The sequence below is a fragment of the Hyla sarda genome, chromosome 3 (assembly GCF_029499605.1).
Source record: "Hyla sarda isolate aHylSar1 chromosome 3, aHylSar1.hap1, whole genome shotgun sequence".
NCBI classification, from domain to species: Eukaryota; Metazoa; Chordata; class Amphibia; order Anura; family Hylidae; genus Hyla; species Hyla sarda.
In genome coordinates this window covers 270,606,846-270,624,963 of record NC_079191.1, presented here as the reverse complement: position 1 = coordinate 270,624,963, position 18,118 = coordinate 270,606,846, and the positions used below count along the sequence as shown (strand labels likewise).

The 18,118-nt window shown below is 45.1% G+C and overlaps 1 long non-coding RNA gene across 1 annotated transcript; it reads left to right on the top strand.

The window, feature by feature from the left end:
* Positions 1 to 327: 327 nt before the first annotated feature.
* Positions 328 to 17,479, top strand: LOC130362339 (uncharacterized). Its single transcript, XR_008891366.1, has 3 exons — positions 328 to 539; positions 7,052 to 7,113; positions 16,836 to 17,479. It is a non-coding gene; the product is annotated as an uncharacterized LOC130362339 (long non-coding RNA).
* Positions 17,480 to 18,118: the final 639 nt, after the last annotated feature.

The following is an 18,118-nucleotide window of genomic DNA, read 5'->3' as shown; positions in this document are numbered from 1 at the left end:
GACTTGCAGACATAGAAGAGACTAACATATTAGATGTGGCTTCAGACTTGTAGGCTTTGGCCTAGCTGTACTGGACTGAACTTGTACAGGACTTGTGCTGGAACCAAGGTAGTAGGAACTCAAGAGACACCAGGAACTAAAGAGAGCTAGTGTGTAGACTACAGCCCTTTATATATCAGGGGGCTGGACTAAAGCACATTGGTAGCTGGTTGCCTGTGGTTACCTGTGCCTCTGGAACTCTGGGTATCAGGTGATCAAATATCACATGACCATATCACATGACCTTAGAAAGGACCTATACAGTTTAAACATCCTAATAACCTTTGCACATATATATCCACTGTTCAATACCTGAAATAAGCATACATATGTGGTGAAGCACGGTGTGGAAAGCCTTGTGGGGTGATGTAGGGTAATTGGGGTGTTGCGGTTCTGTATAATAAAGGGCGCTGTTAACCCTTGTCACTCGTGATGCCAGGTTGAGGGTTAAAACTCTGTAGTGATGCTGAGCCTATTGCCACCCTTCCCAAGAGTGATAGGTGAGTGTAAAATAAATGGATTGTCCATAGCAGTGCTGAACTTAAAACTTGCAGGTACTTTACTGAAGATTTTCTGTACATGCAGTATCGGTAACAGTCCAGATAACAGAGTCTACATAGACAGCACAGCAGTGACTGACAGTTGCTTAGGACCGGAAAGTTCTCTTAAGATTATGAAGATTGTACTTGCATAGATCCGCTGGATTTAGGGGTTAGATTAGGTCCAGAGGTCTTGCGGAGATAGCGGGGATTTGTAAGTACTATCCGTCTCTAGCGTAGGCCTAGGCCGCAAGGCTTTGGCCTAGTAATTGTCTTGTAAGCTGCGGAGGTCCTACCTCGTCCAGAGAAAGCAACCCAAGAGCAATGATGCTGCTTGCTTGGCAGCGCAGGAACAAGAGAGCGACAAAATGACCGCAGCTCCCTTAAATGGGCAGGGGCTGGCCGTTTTGGATTGGCCCATATCAGCTGTCACTCACCGTTACAATGGATTGTGGGTGATCCGCTGACTAGAACCACCAAAGGTCCTTCAGCAAAACCATAGAGTTCTGTAAACAGGTCACATGACCCGCAGGTCCTGCGACGCGAACAAGGTAGGCATCCTGAATATACATATTTACATTTATATTTACATAAATTCTAGCTAACTGAGGGGTGACGAGGGGTTAACTAAGGAAGAGGACCCCCACTGTTCCTAGGGACTCTGACTTCGGGGATCTCACCACAAGGTAACGTATGCAATACGGTACCGGGACACCACACGTAATTAATGTACAATAGAAATCATAATAATGACCTAGGGAAGTGGTTCTTAACCTGGGTTCGATCGAACCCCAGGGTTTCGGTGAGTCAGTCCCGGGGTTCGGCGGGGGAGGTCGCAACAGGACAGGCAAACCAAGCAATTGCTTGCTGCCCCGAGCTGGCCCGAGGCCCCGAGTAGAGCCGGTGTTTGCCCATCCTGTAGCGACGGGGCAATTCCCCCCATCACTATTCACTCCCTGCGGCCCCAAGTTTAAAACACAGGGCCGTCGGGACATAGCGCACGCTGGGACGTCACTGACGTCCTGTGCGTGTGCCCATGGAAACGAATGCGCCGAGGACCAGAGGATACAGAAGGAAGAAAATGCACGCTGACCAGCTTGGTAAGTGACCAGCGGCACGTCATCTTCGGTGCTCCGACCACCGGTCCCGAGACCTACTGCTATAGCCGGAGCGGCGGCCGGAGCACTGAAGTGGGAAGTACACAGGCATATAGCCTCCAGCCATACACTGTATATGGCTGGAGGCTGTATGTCTGTGGGGGAACACTGCCTACATCAGTGGTCTTCAACCTGTGGACCTCCAGATGTTGCCAAACTACAACTCCCAGCATGCCCGGACAGCCGTTGGCTGTTAAGAACCACTGATATAAAGGTTTTAGAGGTCAGAACACAGCAATGAATAAATTTTTTCTTTTTTTTTCAATTTTTTTTACCATAAAACAAAGCAAAAAACCTTTGATATCATTGGAATTGTACTGACTTATAGAATAAAGTTAGCATTTCAGATTTACTGTATTGTGAAGTCCCAAAAAAATATTGCCTTACAAATTTTTTTTTCAATTTAGCCTTACAAATATTTTTTTCTGGCTCTGTAATACATTATATGATAAAATAAATAAAAGTGTACAAATGAAAAATACAACTTGTCCTACAAAAAAATAAGCATGAATACAACTTTGTCATTGGAGAAATAAAATAGGATGTAAGGAGGAAAAAATATTAAAAAGAGTTAAAAGTGTTAAAAAATTGTTTGGTCATGAAGGGGATAAAGGGGTACTCCGCCCCTAGACATCTTATCCCCTATCCAAAGGATAAGGTATAAGATGTCTGATTGCGGGGGTCCCGCCGCTGGGGACTCCTGCATTCTACCATGCGGCACCTAACCCTCAGGCTAATACCATCCCAACCATGGGGACTGAAGATTGTGATGTAACGACTCTGGGGAGGGGGCATGACAGCTGTTACAGGTAGGTGCCGCATGGTAGAATGCGGGGGTCCCCAGCGGTGGATAGGGTATGAGATGTCTAGGGGCGGAGTACCCCTTTAACCTTTTAAGGACCAAGGATGTATGAGTATGTCCTTGGTCCCGCTCCCGTGATATAACGCCGGGTCCCACGGTGACCCCACATCATATCATGGCGGGCCCGGCATCATAGTGAAGCACTGATCGCGGTGCCACACGCTATTAACCCTTTAGCCGTGTGCTCAAAGCTGAGCCACGCGGGTGAAAGTAAAAAAAAGACGTTAGCTCAGTGGGCTGTTCGGGATAGCCGCGGCGAAATCGCTGCATCCCCAACAGCTTACAGGACAGCCGGAGGGTCCCTACCTGCCTCCTCGCTGTCCGATCGCCAAAATGACTGCTCAGTGCCTGAGATCCAGGCATGAGCAGTCAAGCAGCAGAATCATCGATCACTGGTTTCCTATGAGAAACCATTGATCAATGTAAAAGATCAGTGTGTGCAGTGTTATAGACCCCTATGGGAGCTATAACACTGCAAAAAAAAAGTGAAAAAAAAAGTGAATGAAGATCATTTAACCCCTCCCCTAATAAAAGTTTGAATCATCCCATAAAAAAAATAAATAAAATAAACATATATGGTATCGCCACGTGCGGAAATGTCCGAATTATAAAAATATATTGTTAATTAAACCGCACGGTCAATGGCGTACGCGCAAAAAAATTCCAAAGTGGAAAATAGTGCATTTTTGGTCACTTTTTACATCATAAAGAAATGAATAAAAAGCGATCAATAAGTCCTATCAATGCAAAAATGGTACCGTTAAAAACTTCAGATCACGGTGCAAAAAATGAGCCCTCATACCGCCCCATATGTGGAAAAAAAAAAGTTATAGGGGTCAGAAAATGACAATTTTAAACGTATTCATTTTCCTGCATGAAGTTATGATTTTTTCCAGAAGTACGACAAAATCAAACCTATATAAGTAGGGTATCATTTTAATTGTATGGACCTACAGAATAAATATCAGGTGTCATTTTTACCAAAAAAATTTACTACGTAGAAACGGAAGCCCCCAAAAGTTACAAAACTGCGTTTTTTTTTTTTCAATTTTGTCTCACAATGATTTTTTTTTCCATTTCACCATAGATTTTTGGGCAAAATGACTGACGTCATTACAAAGTAGAATTGGTGGCATCATATGGATTTTTAGGTGCAAAATTGAAAGAGTTATGATTTTTTAAAGGAAAGGAGCAAAAATCGAAAGTGCAAAAACGGAAAAAACCCCGGTCATTAAGGGGTTAAGCACAGTAATGTGTGGTCTGCCAATGCCCCTATTACTGCTGCAAGGTGTACATTCAAAGCTTAGATAAATCTGAAGGTGTCTTTGTGTTTTATAGGCATTTTCCCTGAGTGCAGTGTGATGGTATGCCCGATCACTGATACTGAGCATGCTTGTCTTTTAAGTCCTTGTTTGGGCTGTTACATAGGTAGTATGGTTGAAAAAAGACATACGTCCAGCAAGTTCAACCAGGGAATTTTTATTGTCTATCTTTAGTGTACATTTTAAATTGTCAGCAGGATTTACATTTATATTGCTAGCTGCATCTGAGGCATCATTTAGGATTTTACCTAGCACCAGCATACTTTTGTATTGCAAAACACAACACATTGCTTTAGAGATGCTGCAGGCATGACCACCCCCAACATGGAATGTAAGTGTTAGTGAACATCTGATTAGGCCCATTTGTCCCATGACGTTATATCATGTAGTTTAGTGGTTCTTAACCTTGTTGGAGGTACTGAACCCCACCAGTTTCATATGCGCATTCACCGAACCCCTCTTAATTGGAAAAATAAAATATGATTTTTTCAAATTCCAAACATAGGAGGTATATATTTAAGTATATATTTATACATAGGTGCACAAAATGAACAAAACCATTAAGAAATGAGAACAAAACCATGAAAACATGATTTTCACACAAAAACATAATGAATATTTACTGCAAATCAGTGTGACTTCTGCTGTGGTCTTTCAGAGACCAGTTCAGAAATGCGCGGCTTTACCTTGGCAAGTGCCACTCTCATGTCATTTTCACAACAGTGGCAGTGTTCCCCCACATTAGGGAGGCAGTGTTCCCCACATTTAGGCAAGCAGTGTTCCCCCACATTAGGCAGGCAGTGTTCCCCCACATTAGGCAGTCAGTGTTCCACCACATTAGGAAGACAGTGTTCCCCCCACATTAGGCAGACAGTGTTCCCCCACATTAGGCAGGCAGTGTTCCCCCCACATTAGGCAGGCAGTGTTCCCCTACATTAAGCAGGCAGTGTTCCCCCACATTAGGCAGACAGTGTTCCTGCACATTAGGCAGGCAGTGTTCCCCCCCACATTAGACAGGCAGTGTTCCCCCACATTAGGCAGGCAGTGTTCCCCCACATTAGGCAGGCAGTGTTCCCCCACATTAGGCAGGCAGTGTTCCCCCACATTAGGCAGGCAGTGTTCCCCCCACATTAGGCAGGCAGTGTTCCCCCCACATTAGGCAGGCAGTGTTCCCCCCACAGGCAGGCAGTGTTCCCCCACATTAGGCAGGCAGTGTTCCCCCACATTAGGCAGGCAGTGTTCCCCCACATTAGGCAGACAGTGTTCCTGCACATTAGGCAGGCAGTGTTCCCCCACATTAAGCAGAAAGAGTTCCCTCACATTAGGCAGACAGTGTTCCCCCACATTAGGCAGACAGTTCCCCCACATTAGGCAGACAGAGTTCCCCCACATTAGGCAGGCAGTGTTCCCCCACATTAGGCAAGCAGTGTTCCCCCACATTAGGCAGGCAGTGTCCCCCCACATTAGGCAGGCAGTGTTCCCCCACATTATGTAGGCCAGTGGTCTTCAACCTGCAGACCTCCAGATGTTGTAAAACTACAACTCCCAGCATGCCCGGACAGCCGTTTGCTGTCCGGGCATGCTGGGAGTTGTAGTTTTGCAACATCTGGAGGTCCACAGGTTGAAGACCACTGATGTAGGCAGTGTTCCCCCACAGAAATACAGCCTCCAGCCACATACAGTGTATGGCTGGAGGCTGGATGCCTGTGTACTGTCCACTTCAGCGCTCCAGCTATAGCAGTATGTCTCGAGACTGGTGGTCGGAGCACCGAAGATGACGTGCTGCTGGTCACTTACCAACTGGCCAGTGCGCGTCTTCCTCCATTTCTATCCTCCGGTCCTCGGCTCCTTCATTTCCATGGGCCCACGCACGGGACGTCAGTGATGTCCCGCCGTGCGCTATGTCATGCCGGCCCTGCGTTTTTAAACTTAACGCAGGGCCGCAGGGAGTGAATAGTGATAGGGGGAATTGCCCCATCGCTACAGGACGGGCAAACACCGCCTCTGCTCGGGGCCCCAGGCCAGCTCGGGGCCCCAAGCAATTGCTTGGTTTGCCTGTCTTGTTGCGACCTCCCCCGCCGAACCCCCAGGACTGACTCACCGAACCCCTGGGGTTCGATCGAACCCAGGTTAAAAACCACTGCTTAATATCATTAAACCTACGGAGCTGTGTTTATTTTTTGCGCCATAAGCTGCAGTTTTTAACTGAACTACTTTTGTTTATGTGTCACTTTTTGATCACTTTTTATTCTGTTTTTTTCTGGGAGGTGATGTGACCAGAAATCAACAATTTTGTTGTTTGGAATTTTTTTGCGTTTATGCCATTCACCATGGGGAATGTCATAATTTAATAGTTAGGACAATTACACACGCAGGGATACCAAATATATATTTTTTGTAAAAATCAAAAATCATAAGCACTGATCCAGTGAAAAAACTGGAATAAGCTTGAACCATTTAATGACAACAAGGGAAGAGAGAGAGAGTAACAAAACTGGAGCACAAAGAGAGGAGTCCTCTTATAAATGTTCTTTAGCCTACCACAAAAAGGTCAGACATCAAGGAAGTCTATTTATGGAAGGAGCCTTAAAGGGCTACTCCGCCCTTAGACATCTTATCCCCTATCCCGTGATGTTGGCTGTGGCACCCCGCTGTCATCACTGCACAGAGCAAACTCACTCTGTGCGTAATGACGGGCAATACAGGGGCCAGAGTATCATGACGTCCCGGCTCCGCCCCTCGTGGAGTCACAGCTCTGCCCCTCAATACAAGTCTAAGGAAAGGGTTGTGATGGCTGCCACTCCCCCTCCCATAGACTTGTATTGAGGGGGGTGGAGCCATGATGTCACAAGGGGCGGAGCCATGACGTCACACTGCTTCGGCCCCTGTATCGCCCGTCATTATGCACAGAGCGAGTTTGTTCTGTGCAGTGATGACTGGCCTATAGATTATCAGTGTGAAGAAGCCCATTAGCAGTATCATTTTAAAATGTGTCACCTGTCACAAACTTTATGGTAAAAATGGGCACTGTTAGATTCAAAAACTCCAAAAACATTTTATATGTTGTAAATCTTGGTAAAACATTAACCTTTCTAATATACTTCATAAGAATATTCTATTCCCTTTTTATAGCAATCAAGGCTTTTAAAATCATGACTTTATCCAAGCTGAAGCGCAGGCATGGACAACGTCAAGTAAGTGAGGGTGGGCTAGCACTCTTCTGTGCTCTCTTCTGTCTGATAGGACTCCTCTGTGCTCTCTCCTGTCTGACAGTACTCCTCTGTGCTCTCTCCTGTCTGATAGTATTCCTCTGTGCTTTCTTCTGTCTGATAGGACTCATCTGTGCTCTCTCCTGTGTTACAGCACTCCTCTGTGCTCTCTTCTGTCTGATAGTACTCCGCTGTGCTCTATCCTGTCTCATAGGACTCCTCTGTGCTCTCTCCTGTCTGTTAGTACTCCTCTGTGCTCTCTCCTGTCTGATAGTACTCATCTGTGCTCTCTCCTGTCTGATAGTACTCCTCTGTGCTCTCTACTGTCTGAAAGTACTCCTCTTTGCTCTCTCCTATCTGATAGTACTCCTCTGAGCTCTCTATTGTCTGCTAGTACTCCTCTGTGCTCTATCATGTCTGATAGCGCTCCTCTGTGCTCTCTACTGTGTGATAGTACTCCTCTGTGCTCTCTACTGTCTGATAGTACTCCTCTTTGCTCTCTCCTGTCTGATAGTACTCCTCTGAGCTATCTACTGTCTGATAGTACTCCTCTGAGCTGTCTTCTGTCTGATAGTACTCCTCTGTGCTCTCTCCTGTCTCATAGTACTCCTCTGTGCTCTCTCCTGTCTGATAGTACTCCTCTGTGTTCTCTCCTGTCTGATAGTACTCCTCTGTGTTCTCTCCTGTCTGATAGTACTCCTCTGTGCTCTCTCCTGTCTGATAGTACTCCTCTGAGCTCTCTACTGTCTGATAATACTCCACTGTGCTCCCGCCTGTCTGATAGCACTCCTCTGAGCTGTCTTCTGTCTGATAGTACTCCTCTGTGCTTTCTCCTGTCTCATAGGACTCCTCTGTGCTCTCTCCTGTCTGTTATTACTCCTCTGTGCTCTCTCCTGTCTGATAGCAATCCTCTGTGCTCTCTACTATGTGATAGTACTCCTCTGTGCTCTCTCCTGTCTGATAGTACTCATCTGTGCTCTCTCCTGGCTGATAGTACTCCTCTGTGCTCTCTACTGTCTGAAAGTACTCCTCTTTGCTCTCTCCTATCTGATAGTACTCCTCTGAGCTCTCTATTGTCTGATAGTATTCCTCTGTGCTCTCTACTGTCTGATAATACTCCACTGTGCTCCCTCCTGTCTGATAGTACTCCTCTGAGCTGTCTTCTGTCTGATAGTACTCCTCTGTGCTCTCTCCTGTCTGATAGTACTCCTCTTTGCTCTCTCCTGTCTGATATTACTCCTCTGAGCTCTCTACCGTCTGATAGTACTCCTCTGTGCTCTATCATTTCTGATGGCACTCCTCTGTGCTCTCTAATGTCTGATAATACTCCACTGTGCTCCCGCCTGTCTGATAGCACTCCTCTGAGCTGTCTTCTGTCTGATAGTACTCCTCTGTGCTTTCTCCTGTCTCATAGCACTCCTCTGTGCTCTCTCCTGTGTAATAGTACTCCTCTGTGCTCTCTCCTGTCTGATAGTACTCCTCTGTGCTCTCTCCTGTCGGATAGTACTCCTATGTGCTCTCTCCTCTCTAATAGTACTCCTCTGTGCTCTCTTCTGTCTGATGTCACTTCTCTGTGCTCTCTACTGTGTGATAGTACTCCTATTTGCTCTCTCCTGTTTGATAGTACTCCTCTGTGGTCTCTCCTGTCTGATATCACTTCTTTGTGCTCTCTGCTGTCTGACAGTACTCCTCTGTGCTCTCTCCTCTCTGATAGTACTCCTCTGTCCTCTCTACTGTCTGATACTACTCCTCTGAGCTGTCTTCTGTCTGATAGTACTCCTCTGTGCTCTCTTCTGTGCAACAGTACTCTTCTGTGCCCTCTCCTGTCTGATAGTACTCCTATGTGGTCTCTCCTGTCTCATAGTACTCCTCTGTGCTCTCTCCTGTCTGATAGTGCTCCTCTGTGTTCTCTCCTGTCTGATAGTACTCCTCTGTGTTATCTCCTGTCTGATAGTACTCCTCTGTGCTCTCTCCTGTCTGATAGTACTCCTCTGAGCTCTCTACTGTCTGATAATACTCCACTGTGCTCCCGCCTGTCTGATAGCACTCCTCTGAGCTGTCTTCTGTCTGATAGTACTCCTCTGTGCTTTCTCCTGTCTCATAGGACTCCTCTGTGCTCTCTCCTGTCTGTTATTACTCCTCTGTGCTCTCTCCTGTCTGATAGCAATCCTCTGTGCTCTCTACTATGTGATAGTACTCCTCTGTGCTCTCTCCTGTCTGATAGTACTCATCTGTGCTCTCTCCTGGCTGATAGTACTCCTCTGTGCTCTCTACTGTCTGAAAGTACTCCTCTTTGCTCTCTCCTATCTGATAGTACTCCTCTGAGCTCTCTATTGTCTGATAGTACTCCTCTGTGCTCTCTACTGTCTGATAATACTCCACTGTGCTCCCTCCTGTCTGATAGTACTCCTCTGAGCTGTCTTCTGTCTGATAGTACTCCTCTGAGCTGTCTTCTGTCTGATAGTACTCCTCTGTGCTTTCTCCTGTCTCATAGCACTCCTCTGTGCTCTCTCCTGTGTAATAGTACTCCTCTGTGCTCTCTCCTGTCTGATAGTACTCCTCTGTGCTCTCTCCTGTCGGATAGTACTCCTATGTGCTCTCCCCTCTCTAATAGTACTCCTCTGTGCTCTCTTCTGTCTGATGTCACTTCTCTGTGCTCTCTACTGTGTGATAGTACTCCTATTTGCTCTCTCCTGTTTGATAGTACTCCTCTGTGGTCTCTCCTGTCTGATATCACTTCTTTGTGCTCTCTGCTGTCTGACAGTACTCCTCTGTGCTCTCTCCTCTCTGATAGTACTCCTCTGTCCTCTCTACTGTCTGATACTACTCCTCTGAGCTGTCTTCTGTCTGATAGTACTCCTCTGTGCTCTCTTCTGTGCAACAGTACTCTTCTGTGCCCTCTCCTGTCTGATAGTACTCCTATGTGGTCTCTCCTGTCTGATAGTACTCCTCTGTGCTCTCTCCTGTCTGATAGTACTCCTCTGTGCTCTCTCCTGTCGGATAGTACTCCTCTGTGCTCTCTCCTCTCTAATAGTACTCCTCTGTGCTCTCTCCTATCTGATATCACTTCTCTGTGCTCTCTACTGTGTGATAGTACTCCTATTTGCTCTCTCCTGTTTGATAGTACTCCTCTGTGGTCTCTCCTGTCTGATATCACTTCTTTGTGCTCTCTCCTGTCTGATAGTACTCCTCTTTGCTCTCTCCTGTCTGATATTACTCCTCTGAGCTCTCTACCGTCTGATAGTACTCCTCTGTGCTCTATCATTTCTGATGGCACTCCTCTGTGCTCTCTAATGTCTGATAATACTCCACTGTGCTCCCTCCTGTCTGATAGCACTCCTCTGAGCTGTCTTCTGTCTGATAGTACTCCTCTGTGCTCTCTCCTGTCTCAAAGCACTCCTCTGTTCTCTCTCCTGTGTAATAGTACTCCTCTGGGCTCTCTCCTATTTGATAGTACTCCTCTGTGCTCTCTCCTGTCGGATAGTACTCCTCTGTGCTCTCTCCTCTCTAATAGTACTCCTCTGTGCTCTCTTCTGTCTGATATCACTTCTCTGTGCTCTCTACTGTGTGATAGTACTCCTATTTGCTCTCTCCTGTTTGATAGTACTCCTCTGTGCTCTCTCCTGTCGGATAGTACTCCTCTGTGCTCTCTCCTCTCTAATACTACTCCTCTGTGCTCTCTCCTGTCTGATATCACTTCTCTGTACTCTCTACTGTGTGATAGTACTCCTATTTGCTCTCTCCTGTTTGATAGTACTCCTCTGTGGTCTCTCCTGTCTGACATCACTTCTTTGTGCTCTCTCCTGTCTGATAGTACTCCTCTTTGCTCTCTTCTGTCTGATATTACTCCTCTGAGCTCTCTACCGTCTGATAGTACTCCTCTGTGCTCTATCTTTTCTGATGGCACTTCTCTGTGCTCTCTACTGTGTGATAGTACTCCTATTTGCTCTCTCCTGTTTGATAGTACTCCTCTGTGCTCTCTCCTGTCGGATAGTACTCCTCTGTGCTCTCTCCTCTCTAATACTACTCCTCTGTGCTCTCTCCTGTCTGATATCACTTCTCTGTACTCTCTACTGTGTGATAGTACTCCTATTTGCTCTCTCCTGTTTGATAGTACTCCTCTGTGGTCTCTCCTGTCTGACATCACTTCTTTGTGCTCTCTCCTGTCTGATAGTACTCCTCTTTGCTCTCTTCTGTCTGATATTACTCCTCTGAGCTCTCTACCGTCTGATAGTACTCCTCTGTGCTCTATCTTTTCTGATGGCACTCCACTGTGCTCTCTCCTGTCTCATAGCACTCCTCTGTGCTCTCTCCTGTGTAATAGTACTCCTCTGTGCTCTCTCCTGTCTGATAGTACTCCTCTGTGCTCTCTCCTGTCGGATAGTACTCCTATGTGCTCTCTCCTCTCTAATAGTACTCCTCTGTGCTCTCTTCTGTCTGATATCACTTCTCTGTGCTCTCTACTGTGTGATAGTACTCCTATTTGCTCTCTCCTGTTTGATAGTACTCCTCTGTGGTCTCACCTGTCTGATATCACTTCTTTGTGCTCTCTGCTGTCTGACAGTACTCCTCTGTGCTCTCTCCTCTCTGATAGTACTCCTCTGTCCTCTCTCCTGTCTGATACTACTCCTCTGAGCTGTCTTCTGTCTGATAGTACTCCTCTGTGCTCTCTCCTGTGCAACAGTACTCCTCTGTGCCCTCTCCTGTCTGATAGTACTCCTATGTGGTCTCTCCTGTCTGATATCACTCCTCTGTGCTCTCTACTGTCTGATAGTACTCCTCTGTGCTCTCTCCTGTCTGATAGTACTCCTCTGTGCTCTCTCCTGTCGGATAGTACTCCTCTGTGCTCTCTTCTCTCTAATAGTACTCCTCTGTGCTCTCTCCTGTCTGATATCACTTCTCTGTGCTCTCTACTGTCTGATATCACTTCTTTGTGCTCTCTCCTGTCTGATAGTACTCCTCTTTGCTCTCTCCTGTCTGATATTACTCCTCTGAGCTCTCTACCGTCTGATAGTACTCCTCTGTGCTCTATCATTTCTGATGGCACTCCTCTGTCCTCTCTCCTGTCTGATACTACTCCTCTGAGCTGTCTTCTGTCTGATAGTACTCCTCTGTGCTCTCTCCTGTGCAACAGTACTCCTCTGTGCCCTCTCCTGTCTGATAGTACTCCTATGTGGTCTCTCCTGTCTGATATCACTCCTCTGTGCTCTCTACCGTCTGATAGTACTCCTCTGTGCTCTCTCCTGTCTCATAGCACTCCTCTGTGCTCTCTCCTGTGTGATAGTACTCCTCTGTGCTCTCTCCTGTCTGATAGTACTCCTCTGTCATCTCTCCTGTCTGATATGACTCCTTTGTGTTCTCTACTCTCTGATAGTACTCCTCTGTGCTCTCTCCTGTCGGATAGTACTCCTCTGTGCTCTCTCCTGTCTGATATCACTCCTCTGTGCTCTCTCCTGTCTGATATCACTCCTCTGTGCTCTCTACTGTCTGATAGTACTCATCTGTGCTCTCTCCTGTCGGATAGTACTCCTCTGTGCTCTCTCCTGTCTGATATCACTCCTCTGTGCTCTCTCCTGTCTGATATCACTCCTCTGTGCTCTCTACTGTCTGAAAGTACTCCTCTGTGCTCTATCATGTCTGATAGCACTCCTCTGTGCTCTCTACTGTCTGATAATACTCCTCTGTGCTCTCTCCTGTCTTATAGTACTCCTCTGTGCTCTCTCCTATCTGATAGTACTCCTCCGTGCTCCCTCCTGTCTGATAGTACTCCTCTGGGCTGTCTTCTGTCAGATAGTATTCCTCTGTGCTCTCTTCTGTCTGATAGTACTCATCTGTGGTCTCTTCTGTCTGATATCACTCGTTGGTGCTCTCTACTGTCTGATAGTACTCCTCTGTGCTCTCTCCTGTCTGATAGGACTCCTCTGTGCTCTCTCCTGTCTGATAGCACTCCTGTGCTCTCTCCTGTCTGATAGCACTCCTCTGTGCTCTCTCCTGTCTGATAGTACTCCTCTGTGCTCTCTACTGTCTGACAGTACTCCTCTGTGCTCTCTCCTGTCTGATAGTACTCCTCTGTCCTCTATCCTCTCTGATACTACTCCTCTGAGCTGTCTTCTGTCTGATAGTACTCCTCTGTACTCTCTCCTGTGCGACAGTACTCCTCTGTGCTCTCTCCTGTCTGATAGTACTCCTATGTGGTCTCTCCTGTCTGATATCACTCCTCTGTGCTCTCTCCTGTCTGATAATACTCCACTGTGTTCCCTCCTGTCTGATAGCACTCCTCTGAGCTGTCTTCTGTCTGATAGTACTACTCTGTGCTCTCTCCTGTCTCATAGCACTCCTCTGTGCTCTCTCCTGTGTAATAGTACTCCTCTGTGCTCTCTCCTGTCTGATAGTACTCCTCTGTGCTCTCTCCTGTCGGATGGTACTCCTCTGTGCTCTCTCCTCTCTAATAGTACTCCTCTGTGCTCTCTCCTGTCTGATATCACTTCTCTGTGCTCTCTACTGTGTGATAGTACTCCTATTTCCTCTCTCCTGTTTGATAGTACTCCTCTGTGGTCTCTCTTGTCTGATATCACTTATTTGTGCTCTCTGCTGTCTGACAGTACTCCTCTGTGCTCTCTCCTCTCTGATAGTACTCCTCTGTCCTCTCTCCTGTCTGATACTACTCCTCTGCTACTGCTACTTTTACTAACTAAAGGGGGCCGCTGCCACTTTTACTACCTAAAGGGGATGCCGCCACTGCTACTTTTACTACCTAAAGGGGGGTGCTGCTGCTACTACTTTTACTACCTAAAGGGGGCTGCTGACACTTTTACTACCTATAGGAGATGCCGCCACTGCTACTTTTACTACCTAAAGGGGGCTGCTGCTGCTACTACTTTTACTACCTAAAGGGGGCTGCTACTGCTACTTTTACTACCTAAAGGGGATGCTACTGCTACTTTTATTACCTAATGGGGGCTGCTTCAGCTACTTCTGCCTAAAGGGGGATGCTGCTACTACTGCCTAATAGGGGCTGCTACTACTTCTTAAAGGGGCTCACTACAACTACCTAAAGGGGGTGCTGCTGCTGCTACTACCTAAAGGGGGCTGCTACTACTATATGCAGGGGGGAGATGCTACTACTATATATAGGGGGACTGCAACTATTTACAGGGGGCTACTATCTAAAAGGGGACCTACCTATTGGGAGTTAGCTCTATTTATAGGGGGCTGCTAATGCCTACAGGAGGATCTACCTACCTACCCTGCACCTACCTATTTGGGACACCTGTGTAATGGGGGAAACAAAGTGAAGGAACCTGTCTACCTACTGGAGCAACCTAATTACCTAATGGGGGTATTATTATGGGGATTCTTATTACTGTATGGAGCACTATAAGTGCTGTAAAAGTGTGAAGCCTAAAATGTTTGTCTGTCAGGTTCTGTGGAGAGGAGTTGTGGCTTAAATACATTTTCAAAACAGTCTGGGTCGGATGGAGAAGAAAAAGAAAGTGAACAGCTCCAATTAGAGAAGACGTCATCTGTGAGTCACCTGTAACTGTATGTAATCACTTTTATGGTCTGTAGAGTCTGTGTAGAGCCGGGGTCAGCACTGACTGTGTATAAAGGTTTTTATTTAGTGTCAGTATGGTAGTATTATCAAGTCAACATGATGGGAATGGTAGTGGTCATGATGTGGTAAAAATACTTGTCCCTTGTATTGTGGTGTTGTTGGTGATACTGGTCTGTGTGTAGTGGTTTAATTCAGTATGGTAGTATTATCCTGTGACTATATTGTGGTAATGTTACTCTTTTTGTAATGCAATTATTTGTCCCATGTATAGTGGTGTTATTGCTGATACTGGTCTGTGTATAGTGGTTTTTATTCAGTATCCGTATGGCAGTATTATCTCGTCACTATATGGTGGTAATGTCAGTGGTCAATGAGTGGTGCAATTTTTTGTCCCTTTTATAGCGATGCTATTGGTCTCTGTATAGTGGGTTTTATTGAATAACAGTATGATGGTATTAGACACTGCAGTAGTAATACGTTGTCCTGGTGTGGAGGTATTATTTTATGTTCTTAAACCCCAACCTGTGAGAAAATTCTGTGTGCGCTACTGGTGAATACACTGTATATAGTGGGGGGGAAAAAAGGATTTATTCAGCCACCAATTGTGCAAGTTCTCCCATTTAAAAAGATGAGAGAGGCCTGTTATTTTCATCATAGGTATACCTCAACTTTGAGAGGCAGAATGGGGGAGAAAGAATACAAGAAATCACATTGTAGGATTTCTAATGAATTAATTGGTAAATTCTTTAGTAAAATAAGTATTTGGTCACCTACAAACAAGCAAGATTTCTGGCTCTCACAGACCTGTAACTTCTTCTTTAAGAGTCTCCTCTGTCCTCCCCTCATTACCTGTATTAATGGCACCTGTTTGAACTTGTTATCAGTATAAAAGACACCTGTCCACAACCTCAAACAGTCAAACTCCAAACTCCATTATGGCCAAGACCAAAGAGCTGTCAAAGGACACCAGAAACAAAATTGTAGACCTGTACCGGGCTGGGAAGACTGAATCTGCAATAGGCAAGCAGCTTGGTGTGAATAAATAAACTGTGGGAGCAATTATTAGAAAATGGAAGACATACAAGACCACTGATAATCTCCCTCGATCTGTGGCTCCATGCAAGATCTCACCCCGTGGTGTCAAAATGATCACAAGAATGGTGAGCAAAAATCCCAGAACCACACAGGGGGACCAAGTGAATGACCTGCAGAGAGCTGTGACCAAAGTAACAAGGGCTACCATAAGCAACACACAATGCCTCCAGCGACTCAAATCATGCAGTGCCAGACGTGCCCCCCTGCTTAAGCCAGTACATGTCCGGCCATTCTGACGTTTGTTAGAGAGCATTTGGATGATCCAGAAGAGGATTGGTAGAATGTCATATGGTCAGATGAAACCAAAGCAGAACTTTTTGGTAAAAACTCAACTCATTGTGTTTGGAGGAGAAAGAACACCATGCCTACTGTGGGGCTGTTTTTCAGCAAAGGGACCAGGACGACTGATCCGTATAAAGGAAGGAATGAATGGGGCCAGGAATCGTGAGATTTTGAGTGAAAACCTCCTTCCATCAGCAAGGGCATTGAAGATGAAACCTGGCTGGGTTTTTCAGCATGGCAATGATCCTAAACACACCGCCCAGGCAACAAAGGCTAGAGGAGATCTGCATGAAGGAATGGGCCAAAATACCAGCAACAGCGTATTAAAACCTTGTGAAGACTTACAGAAAACGTTTGACCTCTGTCATTGCCAACAAAGGGTATATAACAAAGTATTGAGATGAACTTTTGTTATTGACCAAAACTTATTTTCCACAATAATTTGAAAATACATTGTTTAAAAATTAGACAATGTGATTTTATGTAATATTTTTCCTCATTATGTCTCTCATAGTTGAGGTATACCTATGATGAAAATTACAGGCCTCTCTCATTTTTTTAAGTGGGAGAACTTGCACAATTGGTGGTGGAATAAATACTTTTTTTTCCCTGCTGTACATGGGGGCCTCATGATTGAGTTTCGCCTAAGGCCTCTAAAAGACGCCTCTGGACAAGTATGGTGCTGTTTTTGGAAGAAATCACCTCTTCTATTCCTGATAACCCTTAAACCGTAGATAAAATGTTATTATACTGTTGAAACACTTTTCCATTCCAGGAATGAAAAAATTAGAAGCCAGATCTGCATCCAATCATGTTTTGCAAATATTTAATGTGAAAGACTGCATATATACTTATATGCTAAAAGGTACTTTAGTCATTTACTGTCTTTTGATCTAAAATATATATTACATTTGTGTCCTTGTATACAATTTTATTGATGTTTGTACATCTTTGTACAGGTTTGGAAAGCAACATTCAAATTTGTCATCTTTCTAGTCTCAGACAGCATTTAAGAACATCTATACTTCAGATTTTACCAATAAATATATAGTTTACACATTTGTTTTATCATCACATAAGTCAAAACATTTACTAGAACTCCATGGTACAAACAATAAATAATATTTATCATGTTTTACAGTATAAGAAAGTCCACATTTACAAGGCTTAAATCATTGTAGTGCAGTAATGCATCATAGTTCAGTGCATGATAGTCACTTGAGTGAAGGAGCTGTAACAATATATTACTTGAAATACTTTGTAAATGTAAGTGAAAAAGTTCATGATGCATAATATGATGATTCTTTCCAATACAAAAGAGACCATGTATCTTTAATTCAGTGAGGTGTCGTGGATAAGCAGAGACTTAAAGGGGTATTCCAGGCCAAAACTTTTTTTATATATCAACTGGCTCCGGAAAGTTAAACAGATTTGTAAATTACTTTGATTAAAAAATCTTAATCCTTGCTATAGTTATTTGCTTCTGAAGTTGAGTTGCTTTTTTTCTGTCCAACTGCTTTCTGATGACTCACGTCCCGGGAGCTGTGCAGTTCCTATGGGGATATTCTCCCAGCATGCACAGCTCCCGGGACGTGACATCGTCATTGAGCAGTTAGACAGAAAACTTCAGAAGCTAATAACTATTGAAAGGATTAAGAAAACGAACGGCAACCGCACTCCCATATGTTGCAAAAAAAGTGGTCTTTATTCACACAAACGTGAAAATGGCGACGTTTCGGCTAGCTCACCTAGCCATGATAATGGCTAGGTGAGCTAGCCGAAACGTCGCCATTTTCACGTTTGTGTGAATAAAGACCACTTTTTTTGCAACATATGGGAGTGCGGTTGCCGTTCGTTTTCTATGTGGAGGGATTCGTAACCAGGATCTATAGCAACTGGACGCACCCTATCACTGCTGCATGGAACCTAGGAGTGCTGCTCTCTTGGAGTTTTCTATTGAAAGGATTACGATTTTTTAATAGAAGTAATTTTCAAATCTGTTTAACTTTCTGGAGCCAGTTGATATATAAAAAAAACGTTTTTGCCTGGAATACCCCT